This window comes from Dioscorea cayenensis, chromosome 2 (assembly GCF_009730915.1).
Source record: "Dioscorea cayenensis subsp. rotundata cultivar TDr96_F1 chromosome 2, TDr96_F1_v2_PseudoChromosome.rev07_lg8_w22 25.fasta, whole genome shotgun sequence".
Classification (NCBI taxonomy): Eukaryota; Viridiplantae; Streptophyta; class Magnoliopsida; order Dioscoreales; family Dioscoreaceae; genus Dioscorea; species Dioscorea cayenensis.
In genome coordinates, this window is record NC_052472.1 from 14,778,544 (window position 1) to 14,792,268 (window position 13,725).

The 13,725-nt window shown below is 42.0% G+C and overlaps 1 non-coding gene across 1 annotated transcript; it reads left to right on the forward strand.

Moving 5' to 3' along the window:
• Positions 1 to 971: 971 nt before the first annotated feature.
• On the forward strand, positions 972 to 1,078 carry LOC120281094. Its single transcript, XR_005542492.1, has one exon. It is a non-coding gene; the product is annotated as a small nucleolar RNA R71 (small nucleolar RNA).
• Positions 1,079 to 13,725: the final 12,647 nt, after the last annotated feature.

Genomic DNA, 13,725 nt, shown 5'->3' on the forward strand with positions numbered 1-13,725 from the left:
GTTGCTTGTACAAACTCAGGAACTTATTGTACTGTTCATCCCCTTGGTCATTCTTCAATCTAGATGGATAAGGGATTCTTGGCTTGAAAGGTGGGGGGTGCCACCTCTTTCTCTTTGCTTGCTCCCTCCTCAACCTCGATAACCTCGGGTGCGTGTTCATTGGGCCTCTCACTCGGAAGCCTACCTTCAACCTCACAACCACTTCACAAAGTGATCGTCTTTACATGCTCTCTAGGATTGGTCTCGGTATTACTCAGCAAGCTCTATTGTGGCCTTTCCAATAGAGACTTCGCAATATGCCCCACTTGATTTTCAAGATTGTGCAAAGAGGCGGTATGGTTGCGAAGTGTAGCCTCGACTGATTGAAACCTTGTATCTGACGATTCCACAAACCTAGTCAAGGCCTTCTCCAAATCGGTCATTTGGGACTCCAAACCTGAAACTTGGTTTTCTATGTTTGGGGCTTGTTGTTGTTGGAAACCCGTGGCCCTATGGCCTTTTGTTAACCTTGGTTGCTCTATAAAAAATTGGGATGATTCTTCCAACCCGGATTGTAGGTGTTGCTATATGGATTTCCTTGGTTCCTCATTGCATTACCCACAAAATCGACATTCTCAACCGAAGATGTATTACCAATAGAGATCGGGCAATTGGAGGAAGAATGTCCTCCACCACACCAGGTGCAAGTAATCACGACCGCCACTCTATTCGAAGTTAGAAGATCTAACTTCTTACTCAATGATTCTACTTGAGGCGCCAATGAAGTTACTACATTTATCTCATGGAGCCCGGCCACCTTTTTTTTCTCCCTAGCATTCCATTGGTAGCTATTTAACCCCATTTCTTCAATTAGTTGATGGGCCTCACCGGGGGTCTTGCTACTTAAGGTACCTCCTGCTGCCTCATCCAAGAGTTGCCTTGTACTAGTATTCAACCCATTGTAAAAGGTCTAAACAATCATCCACTCTGGGAATCCGTGTTGCGGGCAATTTCTCATGAGCTCCTTGAACCTTTCCCGTGTCTCAAATAGAGACTCCAATTCCAACTGTACAAAGGATGAGATCTCATTCCTAACCTTTGCAGATTTTCCAGGAGGGAAATAACGGGCCAGAAAAGCTTCTACCATCTCCTCCCATGTGGTAATCGATGCTCTAGGTAATGAGTGTAGCCACTGCTTCGCTCTCCCCTTTAAGAAAAATGAGAAGATTCTAAATAGAATAAGAAGAAATGAACTAGAATGAATGAATGAATAGCTAAGAAAACAAAGTGCAAACTATCTCTAAATGCCTACTCCCCGGCAACGGCGCCAAAAACTTGACAACGCCCCTTGCGTATGTCCCACAAGTGCACGGGTTTGTCGAAGTAATAAAATCCCAGATAAGTGGGGTATCGTATCCACAAGGAGTAGGGAATAAAAACAATTAAATTATTTCTTAACTAAGTGAAAGATGAATAGTGATATGTGTGACAAGATGTGAAATAACAAAAGTAAAAGAACAAGAAAGAGTGTACAAGTAAAGGAGAAGGTAAGGCAATCAACATAAATGGGGTGCCCTGATATTGCTCCACCTACGACAATCATTTCAATTGCAAGAACCCTCTATTATAATTCCTAACTGATGTAATAATGAGTCGTGGAGATCCTTAAATACATGGTCCCAAATCTAAGGTCAACCATGCCTAACTCTATACATGTCCTGGAGGAGAAATTGAATAACCTCTCAACCTCGCACTCGTATAGAATTACAATGAGTTCTAGGGATTCCAAGTGATAAATCCCCTTCCTAGATATAGACCTAACCCTTTGGTCCAGGTGGAAGGTCCCTATCCACAATTAAGCCCTATGTGCTAAAATCACTTCAACGCTTCACTCCGCTGCACCCGCAACTAAGCCCTAGCGGAAGGTCATCCTTGAGCCCATTCACTCTACTATGACTGGAAAGAACTTGAGGAAATGGAGGTAGAATAAATCACATCAGAGGGGAAAGGGAACGCTCCGCTGCCTCTCAACTCACCCTCTTAACCCTCTCTAATCAATCTTTGTCTAACTCTCGTGGTGTGTCACTCACTCCCAAGGGTTACCAACAAGAACTCTCAACCCTAGTGTCACTCTAAGGGAGTATTCAAATAATCAAGCATTCAAGATTGGAACTCAAATAAAACATCAATTAATTGAAAGTATAATAAAGAGGTTCAATGAAACGAATACATCCTAGGGTTCACAAATACCCAAGTACCCACTAGGGGGTTTAGCTCTCCATGGAGCTACTTATAATCAATGAAATCAAGTGTAAAAGCAAAGAATCCATAGAAAACCACCTCGATAGTCGTGGCGATGGTCTTGTGGAGAGTCCTCTACTCATCCAAGGGTCCCTTTGTCCGGCCTAGGATACACCTCGCCGGATCGGTACCGACGAAAGCTCTGTCACTAACCTTATTCCAAATGGAGCGCGATGTCAAAGCCGTAGAACATCTCCAAATCCCTAGCCAATACCTCTCAAAACCCTAGCCAAAGCCCTCTCTCAAGTTGGGGAAAAGATGGACAAAAGAATGTTGAAATCGGCTTTTAAAGCGCTGGAATCGGGAATCCACACGCACATATGGGCACCCCTGTGGATTTTTTACACGGGCGTGTGGAATTAATGCACGCCCGTGTGAATTCTCTGTTTTTATCCTTCTTTGGCCGGCTGTGAACAGTACTTGCTACATTGTTTTACTGCAGTGTTTGCTACAGTACCTGCTACAATACTGACACGAAACACTCCCGAATCCATGCTTTCATCGAGGTAACGTAAACGGGCACACGTTTACATCGTAGATCATTTTGCTTCTTTAATAACAGACATGTTGGTTGAGATCTTGCTATACATGCACAAGCTGGAATGCTTGAATGTGACTGCCCTTATGCCCCTCCAAATCATTGTGCTAACTTGAATACGAGGAGGTTGGCACACATTCCCGCATTTCGAACCCGACTTATGTCTTCGCGTTTAAACCTTCTCAAGATTTCCTCCAATTGGTGCATTTACGATCCACATTAGCTTCTTTCTCTAATATTCGGCCTCACAGCCCTATCTGCATGAAAGTAACATAACAACACACATATTAGTGTTAAAACCCGATAAAAGTAATGCTCATCATAAGGAAAGAACACTTCGCATTCTTATCACACAAGCACTTATCATAGCCCATATCAAAAATAAGAATCTTACCTTGCTTTAATGAGATCAAGCAAGAGCAAGAGCTCTCCTCCACATCTTCTTCACTCTTTCCACTCTCCAAATGAAAGAGAACTCACCCTTTCTATCTTTTGCACTTTTGAAATTACATAACATCCAATAAACATAACCCTACATAAGTAATAGAGTAATCTAGACCATTTGATTAAAAGAGATAAAGATTTGGCTTCATCCAATGGTCAAATCACATCCCAAGGATATCAAGCCAATATTTAACAATCACCCACTTGAAGATAAATCTTCAATCAAGCATCAATGAAGCATTACGCATCGTCCTCCAAACATCTGGGTTACATCTCCACTAACTCGAAAAGCATCCTACAATGAGAGGTCATCTCTGTAGGCATGACTTTTTTCCAACAAATCCAAGGTTGTTATTTGTGTGTATCTTCTCAACATATAAATATCCACACTCCAAAGCAAGCTGAATAAAGTGATACCGCACATCAATGTGCTTTGTTCTAGAATGAAAAGCCGCATTCTTGGCAAGATGCATCATACTTTGACTATCGCAATGCAACACATATTTTTCTTGTACCACTTTAAATTGATTAAGTACATGCTTTAACCAAATCATTTCCTTTGCTCCTTCTATCAAGGCAATATATTCCGCTTCTATAGTAGACAAAGCAACAATGTCTTGAAGTTTAGACATCTAACTTACCACACCACCACAAAATATGAAAATATAACCCGTAGTGGACTTCCTTGTCTCTCTACAACCAGCATAATCGGCATTAACATAACCATTAACCACCAATGAAGAACCTCCAATGCACAAGCATAAATTTTGTCTACCCTTTAAGTAACAAAGAATCCACTTGACGACTTGACAATGCTCCCAACAGGCACTAGACATATACCTTGAAACAACCCTCACTGCATAAGCAATATCTGGACTTGCGCATATCATAGCGTGTATCAAACTACCATCTGCGGAGATATAAGAAACATTTTCAAATTTATCATCATTTGGAGAATTCTTCTTGGATAGATTAAAATGTGCCGTAGAGGTGTAGAAACCAGCTTGCAATCAACCATCCAAAACCTTTCAAGGACTTTGTCAATGTACTCAGATTGATTCAACCACAACTTCCCATGCTCTATATCTCGGTGAATGCGTATGCCTAAAATCTACTTTGCGGCACCAAGCTCTTTAGTAGCAAACTTCTTTGACATATGGAACTTCAAGGACTCAATCTCCTTCCAACCATTGCTAGCTATCAACATATCGTCCACATAAAGTAACAAGAAATTAAACATGCCACGTGTAGAAACTTTAAAGTAAACACAATGATCAAAATCACATCTAGAATAGGCTTCATCTTGAATGAAAGTGTCAAACTTCTTGTACCATTGTCGAGAAACTTGTTTCAAGCCATACAACCACTTCTTCAACTTGCACACCAAGTTAGGATTAGACTTGTTAGCAAATGTTTCCTGCAGAAGGTTACTGTAACTAAACACTGTACTAGTTACTGTTCACAACATGTAGAAAATCAGGATTCCAGAGAATCCACACGCCCGTGTGGAATTTCCACAGGGGCGTGTGGAAATTCCACAGGGCCATGTGGACGGCTGATTCCAGCCTATTTAAAACCACAATTCATCTCGATTTGAGGATCCTTTTCCACTTCTTCTCTCCAACTTTTGAGAGGCTTGCGGCTAGGGTTTAGAGAGGTATTGGCAAGGCTTTTGCAGGGGTTCTACAGCTTCGACACCGCATTTCTCTTAGAAGATAGCTATTGAGGGAGCTTTTGTCGGCACCGATCCGACGAGGTGTGCCCTAGGCTTAATGAGGGGACCTTTGGAGAGAACGAGGCTATTCCACAAGACTATTGACATGACTACCGAGGGGGTTTTCATATGGATTACTTGTTTTAATTTTGATTTTACTATTGATTGTATCTTGCTCCATGGAGAGCTAAACCCCTAGTGGGTACTTGGCCCTAGGGTGTATTTGTTTCATTAACCTTTTATTATGCTTTTATTTATTGATGTTTTAATTGAGTTCCAATCTTGAATGGTTGTTGAATGATTCCTCCCTTAGAGTGACACTAGGGTTGAGAGTCCATCTTGTTAGCCTTTGTGGATGAGTGACACACTATGAGGGTTAGACAATGCTAGATTGGAGAGGACCGAGAGGGTGAGTCGAGAGGTAGCTGATAAGTGCTTGTGCGATATGAATGCGAAGTGTTCATTCCTTATGTTGAGCATTACTTTTCTCAGGTTTCTACATTAATATGTGTGTTTTTATGTTACTTTTATGCAGGTAGGGTTGTGAGGCCGAGTATGAAGGAAATAGGCCAATGTGGATCATAATGCACCTATTTTGGAGGAAATCTTGCTAAGGGTCAAACGCGAAGACATAGGTCAGGTGTGAGATGCTAGAGTGTGTGCCAACCTCCTCGCATTCGAGTGAGCACATCCATTTGGAGGGGCACAAAGACAGTCACACTCGAGCATTCCGAGTTATGCACATAAGAACAAGAGCTCCACCAACATGTATATCATTGAAGAAGCAAGTGATTCACGATGTAAACGTGTGCCCGTTTGCATTACCCCGATGAAAATATGGAATTGGGAAGTTATTCAGGGCGAAGACTGTAGCATGTACTGTAGCAGCATTGTTCACAGCCGGCCGAGAAATCAGAGAAACAGAGAATCCACACGGGCGTGTGGAAATTATCCACGGCCGTGTGGAAATTTCGCACGGGCGCGTGTACCATCCACGCCGGTGGAGTCGCCCGGATCCAACCATATTTAAAGCCGATTCAGCCCTGATTTTGGTATTCTTTTCTCCATCTTTTCCACAACTTGAGAGAGGTCTTCGGCTAGGGTTTTGAGGGGTATTGGCTAGGTTTTTGGAGAGGTTCTATGGCTCCGACATTGCGCATCATCTGGAAGAAGGTTATTGGGAGAGCTTTCATTGGCACCGATCCGGCGAGGTGTATCCTTGGCCGGACAAAGGATCCCTTGCGACGAGTAGAGGACTCTCCACAAGACCATCGACACGACCATCGAGGGGGTTTCTTTATGGATTCATTGCTTTTACATTCGATTTCTTTGATTGTACTTAGCTCCATGGAGAGCTAAACCCCTAGTGGGTACTTGGGTGATTGTGAACCCTAGGATGTATTTGTTTCATTGAACTTCTTTATTATGCTTTCAACAAATTGATGTTTATTGTGATTTTCAACCTTGAATGCTTGATTGTATGAACATTTCCCGTAGAGTGACACTAGGGTTGAGAGTTCTTGTTGGTAACCTTATGAGTGAGTGACACACCACGAGCGTTAGACAAAGCTAGGTTGGAGAGGGTTGAGAGGGTGAGTCGAGAGGTACAGGAGCGTCCCCTTTCCCCTCCGACGTGATAGATTCTACCTCCGTTCCTCGAGTTCTTTGCGGCCATAATAGAGTGAATGGTCTAAGGGATGAATCTCCGCTGGGGCTTAGTTGCGAGTGCAACGGAGTGAAGCGTTGAGTGGATCTTAGTATCTAGGGCTTAATTGTGGTTAGGGACCTTCTGCCTGGACCAAAGGGTTAGGTCTATAATTAGGAAGAGATTTATCATCTGGAATCCCTAGAGCTCATTGCAACTTTATTCGAGTGCGAGGTTGAGAGGTTATCTAATCTCTCCTCCGGGACATGAATAGAGTTAGACATAGTTGACCTTAGATTTGGGACTATGTATGTAAGGATTTCCACGACTCACCATTGCATTGATTAGGAAGCATAATAAAGAGTTCTTGCACTTGAAGCGATTATCCTAGGTGAAGCATCATCCGAGTACCCCATCTTTATCGATTGCCTTACCTCCTCCTTACTTTTGCTGTCTTACTTGTTGCTTTTAATTGTTGTGAATCGAATCATTGTCACACTTATCATTGTTGATATTCCACATAGCTAAGAATCGAATTAAGTGTCTTTACTCCCTACTCCCTGTGGATTCGATACCCGCTCACCGGGGATTATTACTTCGACAAACCCGTGCACTTACGGGATATACGCAAGGGGACCTTGTCAGTAGCGGAACATTCCCTTTCCCTCCCTATGTGATTTATCCTACCTCCATTTCGCAGAGTTCTTTGCGTTCACAATAGAGTGAACTGCTAAAGGATGAACTCCACTAGGGCTTAGTTGTGCGAGCGACAGACTGAAGCATTGAAGTAAACTTTAGTATATGGGGCTTAATTGTGACTAGGGGCCTTTCGCCTGGACCAAAGGGTTAGGTCTACATATAGGAATAGAATTTATCACTTGGATTCCCTAGAGCTTCTTGCAACTTTGCATAGTCTGAGGTGTTGAGACTGATCGATTTCTCCACTGGGGCATAGTGTAGAGTTAGTCACGGTTGACCTTAGGTTTATGATCGTGTTTCTTAGGATGTCCATGATTAATTGAGCATTAGTTAGGAAGCATAATAGTTGGTTTTGCACTTGAAGCGATAATCCTAGGTGGAACAATATCCGAGTACCCCACTTCTTATTGATTGCCTTTCCTCTCACTTATTTGTGCCTCTCTTTCTTATTTCTTTCATTTTGTCTACATTACATCCTCAAATCGGGCTAAATCGCAGCTTTAAATAGGCTGGAATCGGGCATCCACATGGCCCTGTGGATATTTCTACGCCCCTTTGGAATTTCTACACGCCCCTGTGGAAATTCCACACGGGCGTGTGGATTATCTGGAATCCTGATTTTCCGCGGGCTGTGAACAATAATTACTACAATGAATTGCTATAGTGTTTTACTACAGTAACCTGCTACAATACCCCCTTGCCAAAATACTCCTGATTCCACGTTTTTCATCGAGGCAACATAAACGGGCACACGTTTATGCCGTAGATCACATCGCTTATTCAATAAACAGAGTTAATGGTGACGATCTTGCTATCATTGCACGAGTTGGAATACGCAAATGTGACTACCTTTGTGCCCCTCCAAACTATGTGATTGCTTGAATACACAGAGGTTGGCACACATTCACGTATCCTTGAACCCAACATATGTCTTCAGGTTTGTTCCTTTCAAGATTTCATCAAATAGTGCATTTATGATCTACATTGGCTTCTTTCTTTCATATTTGGCACCACAACCCTACATGCACAAAAGTACACAAATAAACAAGTATTAGCGCTAAAACCTAATAAAAGTAATGCTTAACGGAAGAAAAGAATACTTTATATTACTAATACACAAGCACTTATCAAACTCCCCCTACACTTAAGCTTTCGTCAGCACCGATCTGACGAAGTATGCCCTAGGGTTGACGAGGGGACCTTTGGAGAGGACGAGGCTACTCCACAAGACCATCGACATGACTACCGAGGGTGTTTTTATATAGATTACTTGTTTTACTTTTGATTTTACTATTGATTGTATCTTGCTCCATGGAGAGCTAAACCCCTAGTGGGTACTTGGATTTGTGAACCCTAGGGTGTATTTGTTTCATTAAATTTTTATTATGCTTTCCTTCATTGATGTTTTAATTGAGTTCCAATCTTGAATGCTTGTTGAATGATTCCTCCCTTAGAGTGACACTAGGGTTGAGAGTCCATCTTGTTAGCCTTTGTGGATGAGTGACACACCATGAGGGTCAGACAATGCTAGATTGGAGAGGGCCGAGTGGGTGAGTCGAGAGGTAGCGGAGCGTTCCCTTTCTCTCCCGATGTGATTTATCCTACCTCCATTTCGCAGAGTTCTTTGCGGTCACAATAGAGTGAACTGTTGAAGGATTAACTCCGCTATGGCTTAGTTGCGCGAGCGACAGAGTGAAGCGTTGAAGTGAACTTTAGTATATGGGGCTTAATTGTGACTAGGGGCCTTTCGCCTAGACCAAAGGGTTAGTTCGACATATAGGAATAGGGTTTATCACTTGGAATCCCTAGAGCTTCTTGCAACTTTGCATAGTGTGAGGTGTTGAGACTGATCGATTTCTCCGTCGGGGCATAGTGTAGAATTAGTCACGGTTGACCTTAGGTTTATGACCGTGTTTCTTAGGATGTCCATGATTAATTGAGCATTAGTAAGGAATCATAGTCGTTGGTTTTTGATAAGTGCTTGTGTGATAAGAATGCCAAGTGTTCTTTCCTTATGATGAGCATTACTTTTAATAGGTTTTAACACTAATATATGTGTATTTATGTTACTTTCATGCATATAGGTTTGTGAAGCCGAGTTTTAGAGAAAGAAGCCAATGTCGATCGTGAGTGCACCATCTGGAGAAAATCTTAAGAAGGTTCAAACATAAAGACATAAGTCTGGTTCAAGATGCTAGAATGTGTGCCAACCTCCTTGTATTCAAGCTAGCACAATAATTTGGAGGGGCACAAAGGCTGTCACATCCTAAGTATTCCGGCTTGTGCATGTGTAACAAGATCTCCACCAATGCGGCCGTTCATTGAAGAAACAAAGCGATCTACGATGTAAACGTGTGCCCATTTAAGTTACCTAGATGAAAGTATGGTTTCAGGAGTGTTTCGGGACGATACTGTAGCAGGATATTGTAGCAAAATACTATAGCAGGTACTATTTACAACCGACCTAAGAAGGAGTTAGCCAGAGAAGCCACACTTGCGTGTGGAAATTCCATACGCTCATGTGTTAATTCGACAAGCCCGTGTGGAATATCCACAGGGATGTGTCGATTCCCTATTCCAGCCCTTTAAAAGTAGATTTCAACCTCGATTTTAGCATTCTTTTCTCCATCTTTTCCCCAACTTGAGAGATGGTTGCGACTAGAGTTTTGAGAGGTATTGGCTAGGGATTAGGAGAGGTTCTACAGCTCTGACATCATGCTCTATTTGGAAGAAGGTTAATGGGAGAGCTTTCGTCGGCACCGATCTACAGAGGTGTATCCTAGGTAGGACAAAAGGACCTTTGGACGAGTAGAGGACTCTCCACAAGACCATCGTCATGACTATCGAGGGGTTTTTTTTATGGATTTATTGCTTTTACATTCAATTTCATTGATTGTAATAATCTCCATGGAGAGCTAAACCCCCTAGTGGGTACTTGGATTTTGAACCCTAGGATGTATTCGTTTCATTGAACCATGTTATTATGCTATCATTAATTGATGTTTTTATTAAGTTCCAATCTTGAATGCATTGATTGTATGAATACTCCCTTATAGTAACACTAGGGTTGAGAGTTCTTGTTGGTAACCCTTGTGAGTGAGTGGCACACCACGAGAGTTAGACAAAGCTAGATTGGAGATGGTTGAGAGGGTGAGTCGAGAGGTAGCGGAGCGTCCCTTTTTCCCTCCGGTGTGATTTATTCTACCTCCAATTCCTCGAGTTATTTGCTGTCATAGTAAAGTGAATGGGATAAGGAATCACCTTCCGCTGGGGCTTAGTTGCGAGTCCAATAGAGTGAAGCGTTGAAGTGATTTTAGTATCTAGGGCTTAATTATAGCTTGGGACCTTCCGCTTGGACCAAAGGGTTAGGTCTACATATAGGAAGAGGATTTATCACTTGGAATCCCTAGAACTCATTGCAATTCTATGTGAGTGCGAGGTTGAGAGATTGTTCAATTTTTCCTCTAGGACATGTATAGGGTTAGGCATGGTTGACCTTAGATTTGGGACCATGTATTAAAGGATCTCCACGACTAATTAATGCATTAGTTAGGAGGCATAATAGAGGGGTTTTGTACTTGAAACGATTGTCCTAGTTGGATCAATATCCGAGTAGCCCATTTATATCGATTGCCTTACCTTTCCTTTACTTGTGCTCTCTCTCCTGTCTCTTTTACTTTTGCTTGCATTACATCTTGTCACACAAATCAATATTCATATTTCGCTTAGTTAATAAACAGTTTAAGTTTTTTTACTCCCTACTTCCTTTGGATACGATACCCACTCGCCTGGGATTTTATTACTTTGACAAACCCGTGCACTTGCGGGACATACGCAAGGGTCGTTGTCAAGTTTTTGGCACCGTTGCCGGGGTGTAGGTGTTTAGAAATACTTTGCACTTTGTTTTCTTAGCTATTTACCATTCATTCTATTTCACATTTTCTTATTCTTCCATCATTCTTATTTGTTTTCTTTTGTCGTGTCTTACTTTTTCTTGCAATGAGCTTAAATGATGATTGATCCACTCATTGCTTTATATCTTCAGATCGAAGATCTCACTAAAAAAATTGATAGAATTGTTACTCTATAAAAGCAAAGAAATCCATGTTGCAGCACATATCATCCAATCGAAAAAGGCTACCCAAACTTCTTATGGAATAGTGATGGACAATATTGGGAAGCATCTCAAAAGGAATGTCAAAAGGATGAGATACTCGATGAGGATGCACTTCAGTTACTAAGAGTATTAGCTAACTTTATTGAAGCATTCGATGTCTGCATCCAAAATATGGAGACCACACAAAGATGTCATGAAGCCTCCTATAAAAACCTTGAGCATCAATTAGGAGGGATACTTGACACACTCTCCAAGGAACAACAAGTATTTGAGCAAGCAATTCAAGTTCCTTATAAAGATGATGTGGTAGTGAATGACAATGAAGAAGTGGAGCGGAACGAATATGATGTTGTTGAGATTGAGGGGATGCAAGAAGAACCTTTCATTCAATGTGAGGATTGTTTGAATGGACAGTATGTTTGTGAAAAAGAAATGATGCAAGGAGGGTCGGCGAAGACAGATTGCTTTCAAGTTGAAATTGAAGAAGAAGCAAACCCTAAGGTAATGGAACAAGCATCTCTCTTTGGGATTGATCAAATCATAAATTACAAGAAAGAGATTTTGGGTTTGGAAGAAGACGTGGGTAGGAGATTGAAGCCATCCAATGACCGACCTGTGCTAAGCTTGGACAATTCCCAACCCAAATTATTTCCTTGGAGACTAAAGGTAAGATGGTTGGAATCTCCAACAAATATTCCACCCCGGCAAGTAGATTTTTGCCTAAAAGGAAGTAGCTATGCAATGTCTAGTCGGGATGAACGCACTCTTTTCAAGCCCCCATAAGGTAAGAAAGAGGTACATCAAGCTAAGTGGCGTAAAAAAAGCGCTTCTTGGGAGGCAACCCAAGCAATTACTGTTTTCCTTGGTTTTAGTTTAGTGTTTACATGAATAAAGCATAAGTGCTAGTGACTTGATTTTTAAATCCCTTTGCTGTGATTTTCTTGTGGATTAATTGGTGTTATCATGTGCTTTATTGTTGTGGTGAAGAATTTTGGTCGTTTGAGCTTATTTTTTGTGTTTTCTATGGTTAAAGCTGCCTTGTAAGGCAGGCTCTGAGTGTGTAGTTGTGTTCATAAATTTTTTGCAGAGCCTGCAGTGTTTTCTAAGTATCCAGAGAAAACACATGCCCGTGTGGAATTTCCGCACGGGCGTGTGTTTTTGTTCGGTGCTCATCCAACAATGGCACAGGGGCGTGGACTCGCCCTTGTGAACGACTTTAAGACGGTCCACGCCCATGCAACATTTCCGCACGGGCGTGTGTTTCCCTGTAGAGACTCAAAAATTTTTCCCGAGAAGACACAGGGGCGTGGACTCGCCCCTATGGATGACTCATCCACAAACGCACGGCCGTGGGTAATTTCCACTCGCTCGTGTGGATCTCTGCAGAGAGGTTCTCCTCCATCCCGAGAAGATACAGGGGCACGCGTATGCCCCTGTAAACTGCCCAGTAATGATCTACGCCTGTGTGGATTTTCCACACGCGCGTGTGAAACACTTAGAGAATTTTTTCGGATTAGACAGAGAAGCCATAGGGGCGTGCGTTTGCCCCTGTGTGTCGGGCACACGGGCGTGGGTAATTTCCACACGCCCATGTGGATGTGCAAAATGTTAGCTTTTCTTTAAAACTTATTTGTTTTTTTTCATACTTTCACTCCACAACATTTAGAGAACACATCCTTGTACCTTCCCGATTTCGTACCGTTAATTTAGAGGGTTTTCACTCGAGTTGTCAGGCCATTTTCTAGTCTTTCACTCTCATTTTGTCGGTAAGCTTCTCTTTCTCTTTTCTTCGCCCAATCTTCATTCATTTTGTAGTACCAGCATCATCATCAGCAGCAGCAGTGGAGCTCGAGCATGACACCGACACTTGATGCGGCTTTATTTTTATTTGTTCTTATTTCATTTCCGTATTTTATTTTGAACTTGTACTTCTCAGAATGGATCTTCCTTTTGAGTTTATCTTTTATTATTGTCTCAAATTGTATTCATTTCTCTATCTTTTATTCAGTCGAGCTGTTTTTGTTTTATTGAGCTTTACTGAACCCCCTCGCGTATGCGTGCAGATGGTCTTTTCATCATGGGAATTGAGAACTTGTCATAGACACGACCAAGGTGCTTCGGCATTTGGTCGTGTATGCTTCACAACGCATTGGAACACCACTCCTAACAAATTAGCTCCATCAAATGCAACACTAGGAATCAGGGGAGTATTGTTTTGATTGCTTCTCCCATATTTATTCTTGATTTATATACATCATGAGTGAGCTTGCATGTGTACATTGGGGACA